Genomic DNA, 17,028 nt, shown 5'->3' on the forward strand with positions numbered 1-17,028 from the left:
CAGGAAACTCCTACAGTTGATAAACTCCTTCAGTAATGTGGCAGGATACAAAATTAATTAAAAAAAAATCAGTAGCCCTCCTATATACAAATGACCCCAGGAGGGAACACATAAATGACCCAGTGAAGGAGAGGTGCATGAGATCTACATGAGCAGACTGGGTTTGGAGGTTGATAGAGGTGAGGAGTAGGGGATGAGAACATAGGGAAATGGGAGGGTCAGGCTGCAACAGGGACAGAGTGGGAGGGCAAGGAGGGAGATACCATGATAGATGAGGACATCATGGGACTAGGAAGAGGCAGGGTGCTGGGGAGGCTCTCGGGAGTTCACAAGGATGACCCCACCTTGGACTGCTGGCAGTGTCCAGAGGGTGCCTGGACTCGTCTACTTTGGTGACTGGTCTAGTGAATACCCTAACTGTCATCATAGAGCTTTTGTCCAGTGACTGATGGAGGCAGATGTAGAGATCCACGGTCAGCCAGGCACCAGGCTGCGCTCTGGGAATCCAGTCGATCAGATTGCTTTTTTATGTTCGTGAAGAATGAACTCGGAATTTTGATTGGAATTGTGTTGAGTCCGTAGATGACTTTTGGTAAGATGGTCACTTCCACAAAATCAATTTTTGTAATACATGAGAGTGGGCTGTATTTCCATCTTTTGATGTCTTCCTCAGTTCTTTCTTTGGAGGCTCACCGTTTTCATTGTAGATGTCTTCTGTTTCCCTGGTCAAATGGATGCCCAGGTATTTTATCATGACATTTTGAGGCTTGTGAAAGGGATTCTATCTCTGATTTCTTTTCAGTATATTTGTCATCGTCTTATAGGAAAGCCACTGGGTCTTGTGTTAAGTTTGTATCCTGCCATTTGCTCAAGTGATCATCTGCTGCAAGAGTTTCCTGGGAGTCTTTAAGGTCTCTTATGTACAGAATCATACTATCTAGAAAAAGGAACACTTTCCCACTTTTTTGTATACCTTTTAGTTGCCTGTCTTGTTTCATTGCCTTAGTTAAGACTTGATTAGACGTGGAGAAAGTGGACAGATACCCCTGACTTGTGATACTGGTCATAGGTTTATCATACACAGCTCTCATTATGTTGAGACATTCTCCCTCCATCCCTAGTCTCTCTATGACTTGGATCATGAACGGTTGTTGCATTTTGTCAAAGGCCTCTTCTGCAACTGTTGAGATGATCATGTGATTCCTGTCTTTGAGTCCATTTATGTTATGAATTACACTTAGTGATTTGTGTATGTTGAATCCTTCTTCTATCACTGGAATGAAGTCAAATTGATCATGATGAATGAAATTTTTTTAATGTGATCTTGAATTTGATTTGTGAGTATTGAGAATTTATCATCAGAGAGGTTGGTCTGTAATTTTCTTTTGCATGTGTATCTTTATGCAATTTTGGTAACAGGGCTTTGTAAGAAGACTGTGGATGCCTTATTTTCCATGGAATAATTTGGGTCTTTTTTTTTTAACTACTTCAATCTCATTGCTGGCTATAGATAAGTTTACATTATTTATATCATCTTGGTTTAATTTTGGTATGCCATATGCATCTAGAATTTAATTCATATTTTTAACTTTTCCAAATTCATAGATTATAGGTTTTTTAAAATTAATATTTTGAGAAATTTATGCATTGTTTTGACCATAGCCATCTCCTCCCAGATCTACCCCATTTCATAACCACCCAATATTGTATTCTCTTTAAACCAATATCCATCTTGCCCCATTAATGCTGCCATATATTCATGTATGTGGCCATTCACTGCAGTAGACCTACCAGGGGCTATACCCTTCAGGAGAACTAACTTTCTCTTTCCTGGCAGCTATCAATTACAAATGGCTCCTCACAGCTAGGGGTGGGATTTCTGTGCAGTCCTTGCTGGGATTTCATCTGGCTTGAGCTTGCTGAGGTCTCGTGCATGCTGTCAAAACATGCTGTGAGCTGCCCTTCCTGTGCCTGGAGGATGCTGTAGGAGTCATACACTGCCTCTGGCTCTTATAGTCTTTCTGTCCCTTTCCTCCATGATCCCTGAGCCTTGGGAGTTGAAGGGTGGGTTGTAGATGTCCTGTTTAGGAAGAAGCACTCTGTAGTCCCATATTCTCTGCACTCTGGCCAGCTGTGGGTCTCAGTGCTAACTGATAGCCACTCCAAGAAATGTTTCTCTGAGTTGGTTGAGACAATGGTATAGAACTAGAGAAGGAAATAAAAAGTATGCAACTAGGAAAACAAAGAAGTCAAAGTATTTTGTTCTTTTTTCTTTTTCTTTTTCTGTTCCTGATATGATTTTGCGCATAAGAGACCTTAAAGGAAAAAAAAAAGAGTAAAAGACCTGTTATAGCTGATATACCTGTTATAGCAAAATGGCAGGATGCAAGATTAATGCAGGTATCAATAGCTTTCATGTGTATCAATGACAAATCTATTGAAAAGGAAATCAGGGAAACAGGATAATTCCATTTAAGCTCCTTTACTAAGTGTTTGTGTGTATCTTAGGAATGTTGGCAGTAGTAGTTTCTCCTGTGACTTCTAAAGAAGGTCTTCAGTGCTGTTTATCCCTCCCACATTCCTTCTGTTTACCCCATCCTTCCACTCCTACCCTAATTAACCCTTTCTGTTCTGTGGGTCTCTTTCGCTCTTTATATCATTGCATTCTATTCTTTCCTTTGAAAACCTCCATCTCAGTAGCTCCTCACTAGTCTGACCTCTGTGGGTACCTTAGAAAAACAGCATGATATTGTTATAAAAACAAATGCATTGATCAATGGAATAGCATTGAGGACATGCAGAGAAATTGTTAAAAAAATTTAGCCAGGAGAGGGCATCAGATTTCTTGAAGCTGGAGTTTTAGGAGTTTTGAGCTGTCCAATGTGGATGATGGGACCTGGACTTGGGTCTTCTACAAAAGCACTGTGTATTCTTAGCCACGGAGCCATCTACTCAGCCCAAATCATGCTATTTTCAGTACTGTCGACAGACTCCTGTTTGTCTGTTTGTACACATTATGTCTTAATCATTCTATGTTGCATCAAGTATTAATATCACGTTCTTACTTTTTTTTTTAGTTCTGCAAAATCTATCTTATTTAGGGCCTTGGTTATTTTGTATCAATATTGTGGTCAATTTTCACAAATCTCACAATCTTTAGTTTTCACAAAAAATGTTGTACTATCTGATTAGTGGTATTTATGCTCCAGGCTTCCTTTCTACCTTCCTCCCCCGCCACTCTCTCTAAACACAGAGTTAATAACCCTTAAATAAAGAAAGTAAACCGTAATCCTAACAGTTATAAAGTTCATTTGTGAGTCATGTTTTACTGCATTGGCTGATAAGAATGCATTTGTACTCACATCCATCAAAGCTTATTGGAAACAATACTTAGATAACTTTAACGTTTCACATGGTTCCTGAATGTGGGCCGGTGGTCAGAAAACAATAAGAAAAAGAATATTTGAAGGGCATTGCGTGAGAGGGTGCCCTAAAGAAGCTGCTGGCATGAACATGTCATGATATGGTTATCATGAGCACATGATATGGTTAAGGTTTTTATTGTAAACTATGAGAGAAATATCAGAGGGAAAATGAAACAGAATGAACATGGCCAAGGCTAGGGAAGAGTGGGAGAGAAAAGTAGAGATAGCAAGATAGCAAGAGATAGAGAATAGACGTGTGAGAGAGGGGGGGGATAATAGTGAGGCTAGCAAGAGGAAGAATAGTAAGAATAGCTGAGTTATAAGGAGGAGTAGCTGAGGGGAAGGGAAACCCATGAGCTGGAGGGGGTTTAGGATAGAGGAGGGATGAGAAGGGCTAGGTTGTTAGTGTGTGCTTTGAAATGTGTAACAGGAACCTGTAATACTGAGGGAGTTGGAGGCCAGCATTGGCTTTGCTATGCTAACAGACAGCACAGGTTGTCACACATCCCTTCCGTCAGAGGTAAGGGAAATGACACTATTTGGAAGATGGGAACCTGCTTTCACAATGTCACAACTGAGGAATGCTGACTTTTTATCTAAACATCAGAAATCCTCCTATAGTCCAGCTTGAGCTCATTTCTGGATCTATGGATCACCTTTTGGAGTCTGGGGAATTAGAGTATCCCCTGGACCTGACAGCCGTAGGGGTAGTGTAGAAATGAGTTGGGATTGTTGAATATTCAAAAAGATCACTCTTCTGTTCTTGTTCTTTAACATATCAATAATTCTAAAGCTTTATCATTTAATTTGATAGTTAGCTGTATGTTTTGATAAAAATACATCATCAGGATTTGAAAAGACATTCTCTTTATTTCTGGTTTGAAGTGGCTTACTACAGAGTTCATGGACTTAATTTTGTATTTGAATTAATTCTGATTAGTTTTTTTGGCATTACTTTTTTAAAAGTAAAATACTTGTAGCTTGATGTTTTATTTATACTTTGGAAATGTCTTAGCTGTTTTGTATTCAAATACACCATTGTCTTCCATCTTCTTGCCTCCCTAATTATTTGTATATTAGGATTTCCTGTGTCCCACTACTTTAAAATTCAAGCTGATTTATTTGTTTATTTGAGTATTTCCTACATTTATATAATATATCCTGATAACTCTTTCCCTCATCTCTAATTTTTTTCCACTCCTAACCATATTCCCCACCCACTTGCTCTATCCTTTCCTTTCCCAGGTTCATGACTTGTGGTTTTGTTTTGTGACTCAGCGTTTTAACCAGACCTTACATCTTTGTGTGACCACTGGATGGAGAGTGTGCACTGAAGCATATTGGGGCCGTCAGTGGGTGCACAGCTGAAGGCATTGATCACCTTGTTCCTTGAATCCATCAGTAACCAACAGTCCAGTTCTGTGGGGGGAGGCACATGGGGGGACATGTGAAGGGGATAGGGGGAGATGGGAGGGAGGTCCCCTTGAGTCCTTCCTCCATGGATTTGTCTTTTAAGTCATCAGTTCACTATTCTGTTGTTAAATTCGTCTTGTGAATTAATTTAATTCATTAAATATTTTCTCAGGCCTGAAATTCCCTTTGGACATTTTTTTTTATTTACAAATGCTGTTTATTAGGTAAAATTCTACATTGATTTCTTGTTGCCTTAATCATATTAATTACAGATTTTTCAATATCTGTGGCTGATTATTTAATATTGGGCTCAATAGGAAGGCTAGTCTGTTATCTGAGTTTGGCTATTTGTTTCTGTTCTTCTGATGCTTAATAATAATGATGGTTTATTTCCTGTCAGATATTACTTTTGGAATACTCAGAGGCTCTTAACCATATAGGGTTTAATGCTGTTCTATTGTACTTTTAGGATCGTGGCCAAGTATCATGAGTTTCAGGCCTTGGTGGATTGGGACTGGTTTAGGTTTGGGTTTAGCCTTGTATATATCCTGATATTCTGTCTTTACTCTGTTCTTCCCTTGATGGAGTGTTATGAGAAGTTTAGAATGACAGCTTAGTCATTATTCCCAGAATTCTAACATTTGTCTGTATTTGTATTGATCATGGTCTCTGAAGCTAAGATGGTCTGTTTTTTGAGACAGGATCTCCCAATATCATCTGGGATGTCCTTAAACTCAACCTTCCTGCTCCAGCCTCCTGCATGCAGGGATTAGAGGTGTGTACCACCAACCCTGGCTTGTAAAGCCAAAATACATAAATACATTACTGAGTGTGATACTGAAGCATCTGAATTGACCATCCAAGACAAGCAAGTCTGAGGCCATATCAACCAGAAAGAAACAGTTTTGAAATCTTAAAATTTCGCAATTTATATACCAATTATGAGAATTTTGATTGCATGGACCTAAATTCCTAGGTGGAAGTGTTCGTTACATCAAGATTAAATAATTGATCTTGACTACAAAGTAATGTCATAGTGCATCATCATAAATGAATAAATTGTACATTGTTCAGGGAGTTATTTGGTACTTTGCTTCTGACAAGTTGGAGGATGTTCATGTTTGAAACCTGTACATTTCATCTATTGTCTCTGGAGAGACCTTGTTTAGTTTATTCCTTTGTTTTTGTCTTCTCAGGCGCTAGGCCTTGAACCCAGGGCCTTGTCCATGCTAACCAAACTCTCTGCCATGGAGCTCCGTATGCCCAGCCTCAGAGAGATCTTCAGGGAAGACCCATTTCAGAGTGTCTCTGAGACTTACCATTCGGATGTGACCCACCGAAGGCTGAACCACCCAAGAGACATAAAGCACATTTGTATTTGTGTGTGTGTGTGTTTTGTTTCCCTGCTTGTTAATGGTTTTGCCACAGGCGCGATCCAGGCAATCTTTTCCAGCCACGGAACTGCTGTTGTTTCCCCTGTAATATGAGTAATTTGACTCGAGGCATGCATGTCGTCTGGTTATGGTTAATTTCAGTCTGAGACTATAGACGATGCTCTGCCCTAGTGCGGCACGGAGTTTCTTCTCATGAATTCTCAGACACTTGTTTCACAATGGGCAAAACGTCCAAGGGTGAGGACAACTCAGGCCAGATGACTGAAGAATAAACAGGCAGGCGAGACGATGGGGAACAGCACTCTTGAGAGAGAAACAGCCATGGCTGGGCCAGTGTGTAGCGTGGTGACGGATGTAGGAAAGGGAGTATGACAGGTCCTTGACTTTATCCAGCTGTTCTCCAGAGTTCGAGCTCTCCCTCTTCTTTGACAAACAGTGTATCACTATACATCAGTGTTTACTCTTCAATGTGTGTGACAGCTGCAGGTTGGCTGTGAGAGACAATAATCACAGGGGCGAAGAGCTCAAAGTTAAAGCCTCTGGAGGCCAAGAGAATTTTCAGGCTCCACAAAGCAGGGACGATTCACTTTGGCTACGGTCCCTTGGCTCTTCTTTCTGTCTTCTGTCCCTTTCCAAAAACGTAACGTTAAATCTTTGTGTCTGTAGGGGGAATTTCGTTGGTTTCTTTTAGAGAAATCTTATTCACTTTGTTCTGAAAAAACAAAACAGTAGTTTGCAACGAGCCGTAAAAGGATTTACTTATTCTTTTTAAAATGACCTGTAATCTTGTTACTTCTCAAATCCCTTTGTGGTCTGTACATGAAAAAAGAGTTACAAGAACAAACCAGTTGAAGAAATGTTTCTTGTTCCTGGGAAAACAAAATCACCCATTAGGCTATGAAATATATGTAGATGCAGATGCGTTCATTTTAACAAGGCAACCTTTTGAGACGAGAAAGGAGAAAGATACCTTTTCTGTTTCAAATTTGCATGAGGCTCATAGTTATTCTTTTCAAACCTCTTCCTTTTCGCTTGGATCTGGGTGAGATACATGAACTTGACTCAGGGAGCCAGCAACACATGGGGACTTTCAGGTGTCTGTCTGACTTTCCCAAGGCAAGTTCACATGCTCCAAGTTCACCCTGGGACTCTTTCTTCTTTTGCTTCACCATCCAGTTATTGCTTCCTTTCAGCTCTTTAACTCTGCTTGGCCATGCTATGCATGATAACCTCAAGCTCTGCATACTTTGCTGTTCAAATTAATTGTCTTGTCTTATCCTATACACTGGAATGAATCATTTTGAGTTCAGGGGAAGGTTTCTCCAGAGTGAGGATTTTTAATACTTTGGTTCCCCTATCCATTGAAAATTGGACAACTATATGGATTGTCTTCCTTTTTTTCTAAATAAATGCATCAAATACACGGGAAACTATGAAGCGTCCTAAAGGTCTTTTAAGTCACCAAATGTCAACTTGTGAGGATGTGCCCAGGCTATGAAGACAGGTAAATGTGATTTTTGACACCCTGTCCGGCTACTTAACAACTCTGGGATTTTGGACAAAACATACTTAAAATGATGTCAGGGCACCCTTGAGCTCATGTATTGGATGGAGACCATTACACATGCTTGATGGAGTCGTTACGGGGGTCTGATGTGCTATGTAAATCACAAGAAGCACAAACGGGTTATAGTGTGTGATCTTGCACCCAGTCTTGAAGGCAGATTGGATGGCAGGGAACCTTCTTCAGCAGCAGCCCTACACAGGACCGTGTGGTCCAGGACGAGCCATGCTTCCCCTGGAAATTACACCGCGCACACCTGGTGACCAGTCCCTGTCTTCATCTCCATCCATAAGGATCCTAACATCAGCTTGCAACTTTCCTCCCTAACCAGAGACGTTACCCACACATTACATCATTTGTGTTTCTGTTGGGATCTTTTTTGTGCAGTAGCTACTAAAAGTCCCTGAGTACAGAGGTTGAATGTTGTTAACTGTTACTTATTTATTTGTTTTTTAGTATTATTTACAGTGTCTGTCTCTTAAAGATTAGAGATTGCAACTCAGTTGCTACCAGCAACAGTTTCACCACAAGAGCCACAGCCTGAGGGGATGCTGTTCCCTCAGGCACGGACTCTCTGAAAGCTACTAAGGGAAACTTTATCTAGATCTCTATTCCTCTAAAGAACTCACCATTCAAAGGCTGAGGAGGAATTCTGCTCACTCAGAGAGGCTGAGTAGCAAGTAGCCAACCTTCTCCCTTTGCTGGTGTGTTTCAAAAATTCAGTGTCCTCTTTTCAGCCCCCACTTAAAAAACCCTTGCTATGCATGGTTCCTCCTTACCACTTCCTGTCAGCTACTTGCTGACTCAGCCTCCTGCTTGAAGGTTAATTTGATTTAATCAAACACATGATTGAATTGTTAACAAAAGCAGTAGGAAAAAATGCAACACACTTAAAAATAATATTCTACAACAGTTGGATCCCCCCCCCCTTCTCTATGCAGTGTCGTCCTTCTGGCCTTGATTTTAATTGGGGGAAAAATGTTCTCTCAAAGCCTATTGCGTTTCCTGTGGTGGCGCTGTTAGCATGAGCATCCAGAGAGGAAGGAGAGAGAGGGGGCATGGGAGGCTGTTTAACTCTCACTCACTTGTCCTGTTTTAGAAATTAGGAACTTATATGTTTTTATGTATTTTGTTTTTCTAAAACTTCTAGCAACTCCTAAAGTCTTGTTATGGGTTGTATATATTTTCCTCTGTTGTTTTTGATCTTGTTTATGGATTCTGATTAGGTAATTTTAGTTTGTAGTTCAGAAAATTATATAGCTTTTTTTTTTCTTTTCATTCTTTTTCTGGGGTACTGAGGATCAAATCTAGAGCCTGCAAAAGGTAGGAGAGTGTTCTATCACTAAGCTTCCCCCAAGGCCTTCTTTTATAAACATATATTCTATGTGGAGGCAGACTTTCACTAAATTATTCAGTCTGGCTTTGAACTATTCTGTCCCCAGGTGGGACTTGAACTTCCTCCTGAAGAGCTGCACCACTAGGCCTGGACACATTTCCCTTTCATGTAGACCGGTGAATCCTGGTTTCAATGGTTTTTGTATTGAGAGTTCAAATTAGAAACGGTTCTTCTCCAAAGATACGATTCACTGGGAAAAAAATAAACAAAAACAACAGATTTTAAAAAGAAGAACAAACTGTGAAGACAATATGAACATCACTTAACATAAATTTTAAGGTTTATATTTTTATTAATTTTTAATTGTCTCTGTGTATGGTTATATGAAAGAGAGAGCTAGTGTGTGTGTGTGTGTGTGTGTGTGTGTGTGTGTGTGTGTGAGAGAGAGAGAGAGAGAGAGAGAGAGAGAGAGAGAGAGAGAGAGAATGCACATGAGCGTGAAGGAGCTTTCTAAGCCAGAGGTCTCTGATTCCCCTGGAGCTGGAGTTACAGATGCTTGTGAGCCAAATATAGACCTCTGATCTTCTTCAGTTCATGCTTTTAATCACGAAGTCACCTCTGTTGTCCCCATGAAGAGTGTGGCAATGTCATATGAAGAGATTGCTCCTCTACAAATGAAAAGAAAATGCTAAAACAACATCAGACAATAATGGCAGAAGCATATTGGAACTGGAACTTCAGTAAAGGTAGCACTTTAAGCCAGCAACAAAAAGTAGCTGTTATCTAGTAAGTAAAATAGAAACAGTTGGATCATACCTAGAAAGCTGTTGGAAATCAGGTTGGATACAGTTTAAGGGATTTAAACGTTTTAAAGAAAAATCACTCCCAATATGTCTAGGAGGAGGAGGGAGGGGTCTTTCATGAATTTATTATTTTTTTTAACCAGGTATAATAAAGGTTTGGTGGTTTACTGTTTTTTCAGCTTGATTCCATTTGTAGGAAATGTCCAGATATTTAATATATATCTGCCAGAAAGAACATTAGTGCTTGCCTGGGTAGGAACAGAGTTCGTAAATACTATAAGAATCCTTTGAGGTGGTGAATGTACTCTACAACTGGAGTGAAGTGTGATTGTACTGCTCAGTAAAATGAATGAATTTTCCGATATGCAAATTGTACTTAAACCACAATGTTAAATCAAGAACGGTTGTACTGTTAGCTACCTCTGGGCAAAATAAGCCCAGGATTACTACCACAGCCGGGTATACAGTCTAAGCCAAGATTAATGGCAAACAAATGGCTTTTCACCAGGGATGGATTTGGTAAAGATCAGTGAATCAGCTGAATAAAGGGAAGAGGAAAGGGAGGTTCTCTCTGATGGTCTTTTGCCTTAAGTTTGCTCTCTTTCTGTCTGTCTCTCTGTTTCTGCCTCTGTCTTTTTTGTGCATGTGTGTATATGGTGTGGTGTGGTGTGTGTGTGTGTGTGTGTGTATGTGTGTGTGTGTGTGTGTGTGTGAATGTGCACATTTATGTGTAGAGCCACAGGACAGTCTTGGGTGTTGTTTCTCAGGTGCCATCTGGGATCTCAAGACAAAACCTGTTACTGGCCTGGAGCTTGCCAAGTTGGCTAGGCTCTATTTTCATCCTCCCAGTGAAGGAGTTCTAAGTCCACACTGGTGGGGATTCACAACACATCACCACGGTTGGGCATGGATGTACATGCCTGGCAGATCTAGACACTTCCATCTAGCCATTTCTGGGTCAAAATGTCTCATGTGACCAGGACCCCATGGCTTTGCATGGTTGCATAAAGCACGCAGCACAACTATGTGCATGCGTGGAATAGCCACAAGGGCCTGTGTGCGCAGGCGCGGCCCAGCCTTTATAAGCCAGTGCCATGTTTCCAACTCCATCTTTACTCACGTGTGTTTTCCGTAGGCCTGAGCACATCTCTCTCTCTCTCTCTCTCTCTCTCTCTCTCTCTCTCTCTCTCTCTCTCTCTCTCTCTCTCTCTCTTATTTTAAAAAACTCTTGGTAGTGGATTCTATGGTGTTTCATTACATTCCCTCGCAGGGTAAGCGCACCGCTAAATAACTAACACACACTACCTTGCCTGGCTTTTTAAAGTGATTGCTCAGGTTCCCATGCACGCAGGGCAAACACCGTCCTGACTGATGCATCCCCCCACTCTCTCCACTTGGTATCTCGCTCCCAGTTGGCCTTAACAGTCCTTATTAAAAACAGTGTCCTAGCTTGTACCCACAGAGGCTAACGACAGTGGCTCACGGCCTCCTTGAATATTAACCAGCATCCTTTACTGACCTTAGCCCAGTTGTTGCCTCTCTGGCTGATGTGGCTTGGTATGGAAGGGCTTCAGCTAAAAGCACGACATTTTTCTTTACGAATACAGAATCGTGCCAGAATACCACGATTAACTTCAAACACATGGCTTTCATGTTTGATGCCGCGGTTCCTGGGTGACAGCGATAACACCGCAGCTGAAGAAACCGGCCGAGGCAGACCTGTGGGAACAGTCCGCTTATTACTTCAACTCTCCTTTTGGCTTTTGCATCCTGCAGCTGTGACCACCTTTGCAAAAATGGTAGCAATGAAGTCTACCAGGCACGGGGGCTTTGCTTATTTTTCCTTAAATTGAATTTATTGGGCTTGTCCACGATCTTGATACAGTCCTAATAACTGTGGGAATGTTACTATGAAATTCAACATGCAAGACAGGGATATTTCAAATTCGATGGGGATCTTCATATCCATCTCAACCATAGTTTTGAAAGAGAGAGAGAGAGAGAGAGAGAGAGAGAGAGAGAGAGAGAGAGAGAGAGAAAGAAACAAGAAACCATACTTTTTTTTTTTTTTTCTGTTTATGTCTCTCGGGAGCCTACTAATGTTTCATTTACTCAAGTATGTTACTAAATCTATGTATAGATTCATTATATTCCAGAAGGATACTATTGCTTTCCCTTAAGGTTGATCACAAAGGAAGATTGTCCCAGAGGGACAGCAGCATGGTGGGGGGAGGGGAGGGGAACACGAACACAGGTTGGAGCTTTCCTGCCCCCCCTGTCACTGAGCTGGGCAGCCTTAGGGAGGGAGACCCACTTGCCAGCGCCATGATCTCTGATCTCTGAGTCACTCCCCATGGCTGCTGGTGCTTGAGCTCAGGAAGGAGTTAAAGGCCAGTAATGTGCAGTGACTTCCGCATCAAGTGTGCAGAGTGGAGAACTTTATGCTTGCTTCTGTGTAGGAGGAAGGACTCTGTGGGTCTGGGTCAGGCTACTTTCCTGGCCACCATGTTTTCTTGTGGTGGCCACTGAAGCCAGCTGTGGCTATTTGGCTCAAATAAGACATGAAGCTTGTGTTAAACTTTTCTGTGTTTCTAAGAAGTCAGTGCTCATAAAAATCAGCAAATCTATTTTTTTTTAATCCAATGAAATCAAGAAAGGAGAAAGGAGATGTTCAGTGGAGATTTCTTAAAGTTTAATGTCATTTTAACAAATGCTCTCCTCCCTTGCTCTCCTCTCTCCCTACCCCTTCTTTCCTGCTTCCCCCCTCCACTATCCTCCCTCCCTCCCTCCCTCCATCCCTCTCTCCCTCCCTCCCTTTCTCCTTTTCTAAAAAGCACTGCCAAGAAAGAAAGAAAGGAAGGAAGGAAGGAAGGAAGAAAGAAAGAAAGAAAGAAAGAAAGAAAGAAAGAGAGAGAGAGAGAAAGAGAGAGAGAGAGAGAGAGAGAGAGAAGGACAGGTTAGAAGAAGGATGTGTACAGTTGCAGTCCAGGTACCTAAGGGCGAATATATGAGTAAAATGAAGTTCAAAACTTGGCCTTGCCTTTTCCAGTGGTGAAAGCCAAAGAGAACAGGTCTCTTGGAGTACCAACAGAAGCATACTGGTTTCTTTAAAAAGTAAAGACACTGTTGGCATTTGTTTGAAAACTCCCAGCTCTGGCTTTCTCTGGCTCACAGCAACCAAGTAGTGTGTGGTATAATAGGCAAAGGGTCAACAGAGAAAGTTATACTGGTTGAGTAATTCTCATTCAGTCATATTCCAGGGACGACTGAGGACATGGAAGGCATGTGTAGTCCTGTAAGAACCCAGGTGGTTTTTTACATGTGAATGTTGCTTCTTGATGGTCTTGTTGAATCTATAGATGAGCACAAGATATATGGAGGTACAGGCTTTCCAACTGATTTTTGAAATGTCCATCATTAGTATCAATTAACTCAACAAGGCAATGGTGAGATCCAGGCACCAGGCAGTCCAGAGACACGTCCTCTGTCACATAACATGGTGTGGTAGAGTAACAGGGTTCATTCCACTGCAACTCTCTACCAATTTGCTGAGGGACCCAAGTAATGAGACAGGAATGTGAGAATGTGCTGGAGATTTCTTAGATGGTAAGAACTGAAAACATGACTTCATCTTTGAGAAAATAGGGATTCAATTGGACCACTGGGTATCTTCAATGAATACTGATTGTCTGTTGGCGAGAAATGTAACTGTACAGCCCTGCTCAACTTTTGTCTCAGAGGGCAATTTCTGTTTGCCATGTCAGATTCCAGGCGCTCCATCTATATTCATTAAGCCTGCCTGAATGTTGGATAAGCAATGCTTTCTTGGTCCACAAAAGTCTTACGTCTGAGCTTCCATTTATCTAGAAATCCTAGGCTGTTATGTATATATTTTTCTTGTCTCCTGGCACCTGTGTTTTACTGAGATCTGCATAATTGGTTCCCCGTCCACAATTATTGATGGCATCTCATGGAAGAAATTTACTACCACAATCAACAAGGATCGCTTTCAGAAAGCGGTTGGCCTAAGACGGGGTCATAGATTCAGTCTTATAACCTGTGTCTGATTGTGAACCTGACAAGTAGAAGCTGTTCCCAAGCTTCTCAGCACACACCAGAGGTCCTCATCCTCAGCACCTGAGCACAGTGTTTTCCCCCAATCAACAAAGATCAAAGCAATACAACCTGTCCTGGCATGTGTGCAAAGAGTGAGAAGATGGGGGTAAGGAGGGTGTTAGAGACAGACAGATGGGTGGGGAGTTACAGAGAACCAGGAAAAACTAAGACAAAGAAAAGAGAGGTTCACAATAAGAAGTCTTGTAGTCCTACTTTACTGTGGGCTGCCAGCTCACAAGTAATGGCACAGGTTTATTATTAATTATGAAGGCTCGGCCTTAGCTTAGGCTTGGCCTGCTAACTCTTATAACTTAAATTAACCTGCTTTTCTTAATCTACGTTTTTACCATGTGTCTTTTTACCTTTTCTTCATTCTTGTCCGACTCTCTCCATGTCTCATTGGCATCTCCTGTGCACATAGAGTCTCCTCTTCTTCCTTTTTCCCTGCCCAGATGTCACACCTATACCTCTTGCCTAGGTATTGGCTGTTCACTTTTTTTATTACACCAACCACAGCAAATACGTCTTCACACAGTGCACAAAGATCCCACAACAAGGTCTCTTTAACAAATTGCAGCTGTAAGTCAATCAGAAGCATACTTCTTGTGGTTGGCAGGATCTAACATGAAGACCCATAACTGGACAATGTGGGGACAGTGAGTGACTTCGGAACACTCAGTCCTAAATGGGATGTCTTCATCAAACCTTTTCCCTCAAGGGTCAGGGATCTATATGCAAGAGGAAATGGAAAGATCTTAAGAGCCAGAGGTGATGAAGAACTCCAAGGAAACAGCATCTTCAAGACACAATAAGACTGACACACAATGGAACTCGCAGAGATTGGCAGTACCCATAAGACCTGCGCAGGTTCAATTCAGACAAAACCCCCACACTGAGCAGGGGAAGCTGCTGTGGATATCATTCTGTATAAATAAAACACTGATTGGCCAGTGGCTAGGCAGGAAGTAGGCAGGACAAGGAGAGAGAAGAATTCTGGGAAGTGGAAGGCTGACAGAGGGAGACATTGCCAGCCGCTGCCAGGACAAGCAGCATGTGAAGATGCTGGTAAGCCATAAGCCACGTGGCAAGGTATAGATTTATAGAAATGGGTTAGTTTAAGGTGTAAGAATTAGATAGCTAGAAGCCTGAGCTATGAGGCCAAACAGTTTAAATAATATAAGCGTCTATGTGTTTATTTTATAAGTGGGCTGTCAGACTGCTGGGGCTTGGTGGGACCCGGAGAAAAAACTCCAGCTACAGGAAGTGGACACAAAGTCCATTCCTAACGAAGAAGCTATGTGCAGTTGGTACTTATCAGAAGGGAAAAATTAGTTTTCTCCAATGGGGTGACAATGAGTGTGTCAACTCCAGGGCAAGTCCCATGCTCAGAAATTGTTGGCCAGTGAAAAATGGATTCAAGTACACGTGTGTGTGTGTGTGTGTGTGTGTGTGTGTGTCTGTCTGTCTGTCTGTCTGTCTGTCTGTCTACCTTTCTTGGTTTGCTTTGGTAATTTTTGTCTTTTTGGTATTTTTTGTTTTATTTATTTTCCCAAGAGAGAAAGAACATGAAATTGGGTGATTAGGGAGGTGGGGGAAGATCTGGGAGGAGTTGGGAGAGGGGAAAGAAAATAATCAAAATATATTGTGTGAATAAAATAAGAGTTTTTAAAACACATTTTGAAAAAGAAACTGTGCAGCTGTTACAATTTTACATTTTCTAATCTATGGAATTCAGGCAATAGTTTTGATGCTAAAGTAATGTTTTGTTTTTCATTTTAATGTTTTGCCTTTTGAAAGTACCAAGCACTGGGGAGATCACTCAGGGGGTACTGGCACTTGACATGTGAGCCCTAGGAGGTGAAACCTCAGCACTCACGTCAAATGCTGGGGATGGCTGTGTACGCCTGTAACTACAGCATCTGGAGGTGGAGACAGGTGGTATCTGGAGCTTGCTAGCTAGCTCAAGTGGAGAGTTTCTGGTTCAGTGAGAGACCCTGTCTCAAGGCAACCAGGCAGAGATAGACAGAGGAAGACACTTGCTGACCTCCTCTGGCTTCCTGTGGCACACCTGCACACTCAGGTGCATACACCACACACACAATTGATTGGTACCCCATAATAGTGAAAATTTATGGAGCACAGTGTGAGGTCATGTTTCACAGATACCTTTTGTCATGATCAAATCACAGTAACGAGTGTATCTTTCACTTGAAATGAAACATTTATCACTTCTTTGTGGTAAAACAATACAATGTCTCTCTTCTAGACGTTTTGGAATGTGATACAGTATTATTAACTGTGAATACCTCATACTGGCCCATGTCCTCTATGTTTCCTCATGTCTTCCTTATGGAAAGGAAATGTACTACAGACACTTAAAGAACAACTGTATTTTGGGAATAACTAATCCTGTATCTATGACAAGAAACCTGTCTCTGGACTTGGAACACATTTCTCACCCTGCCCGCAGGAATAACAGCCTTCTGCTATAAGTTGGCTCTAAGCAACTTAATGAGAAGAGGTGCCAAAGGGATTTAATTTGGTCTTTTTCTGTTTGGGAAATGGTCTGTGGACTCGTGGCATCAGCTTCCTTTGAGAAAGAGAAGGGCTTTCTCCATACCTGCTAGATCAGCATGGTACTTTAACAAGATCCCCAAAGATCTGAGTGCCAAGTGGAGGGCAGAGAGACACTGTTGCAAACAATCAGTCCTACAAGTGTGTGTGTGTGTGTGTGTGTGTGTGTGTGTGTGTGTGTGTGTGTGTGTATGTGTGTGTGTGTGTGTGTGTGTGTGTGTGTGAGAGAGAGAGAGAGAGAGAGAGAGAGCAGGTGCGTGCACGTGTGTGCATTAATGTATATGTGTGTGCTTGTGTCCATGTATGTGTATGGGTATATTTTTTGTTTGCTCAGGTAAAAGTGGCCATTTAGTTATGACAGACACACAGACATGCCCATCATTCCTAATTGTCTAAATCTTGT

Source organism: Peromyscus leucopus, chromosome 1 (genome assembly GCF_004664715.2).
Source record: "Peromyscus leucopus breed LL Stock chromosome 1, UCI_PerLeu_2.1, whole genome shotgun sequence".
Classification (NCBI taxonomy): domain Eukaryota; kingdom Metazoa; phylum Chordata; class Mammalia; order Rodentia; family Cricetidae; genus Peromyscus; species Peromyscus leucopus.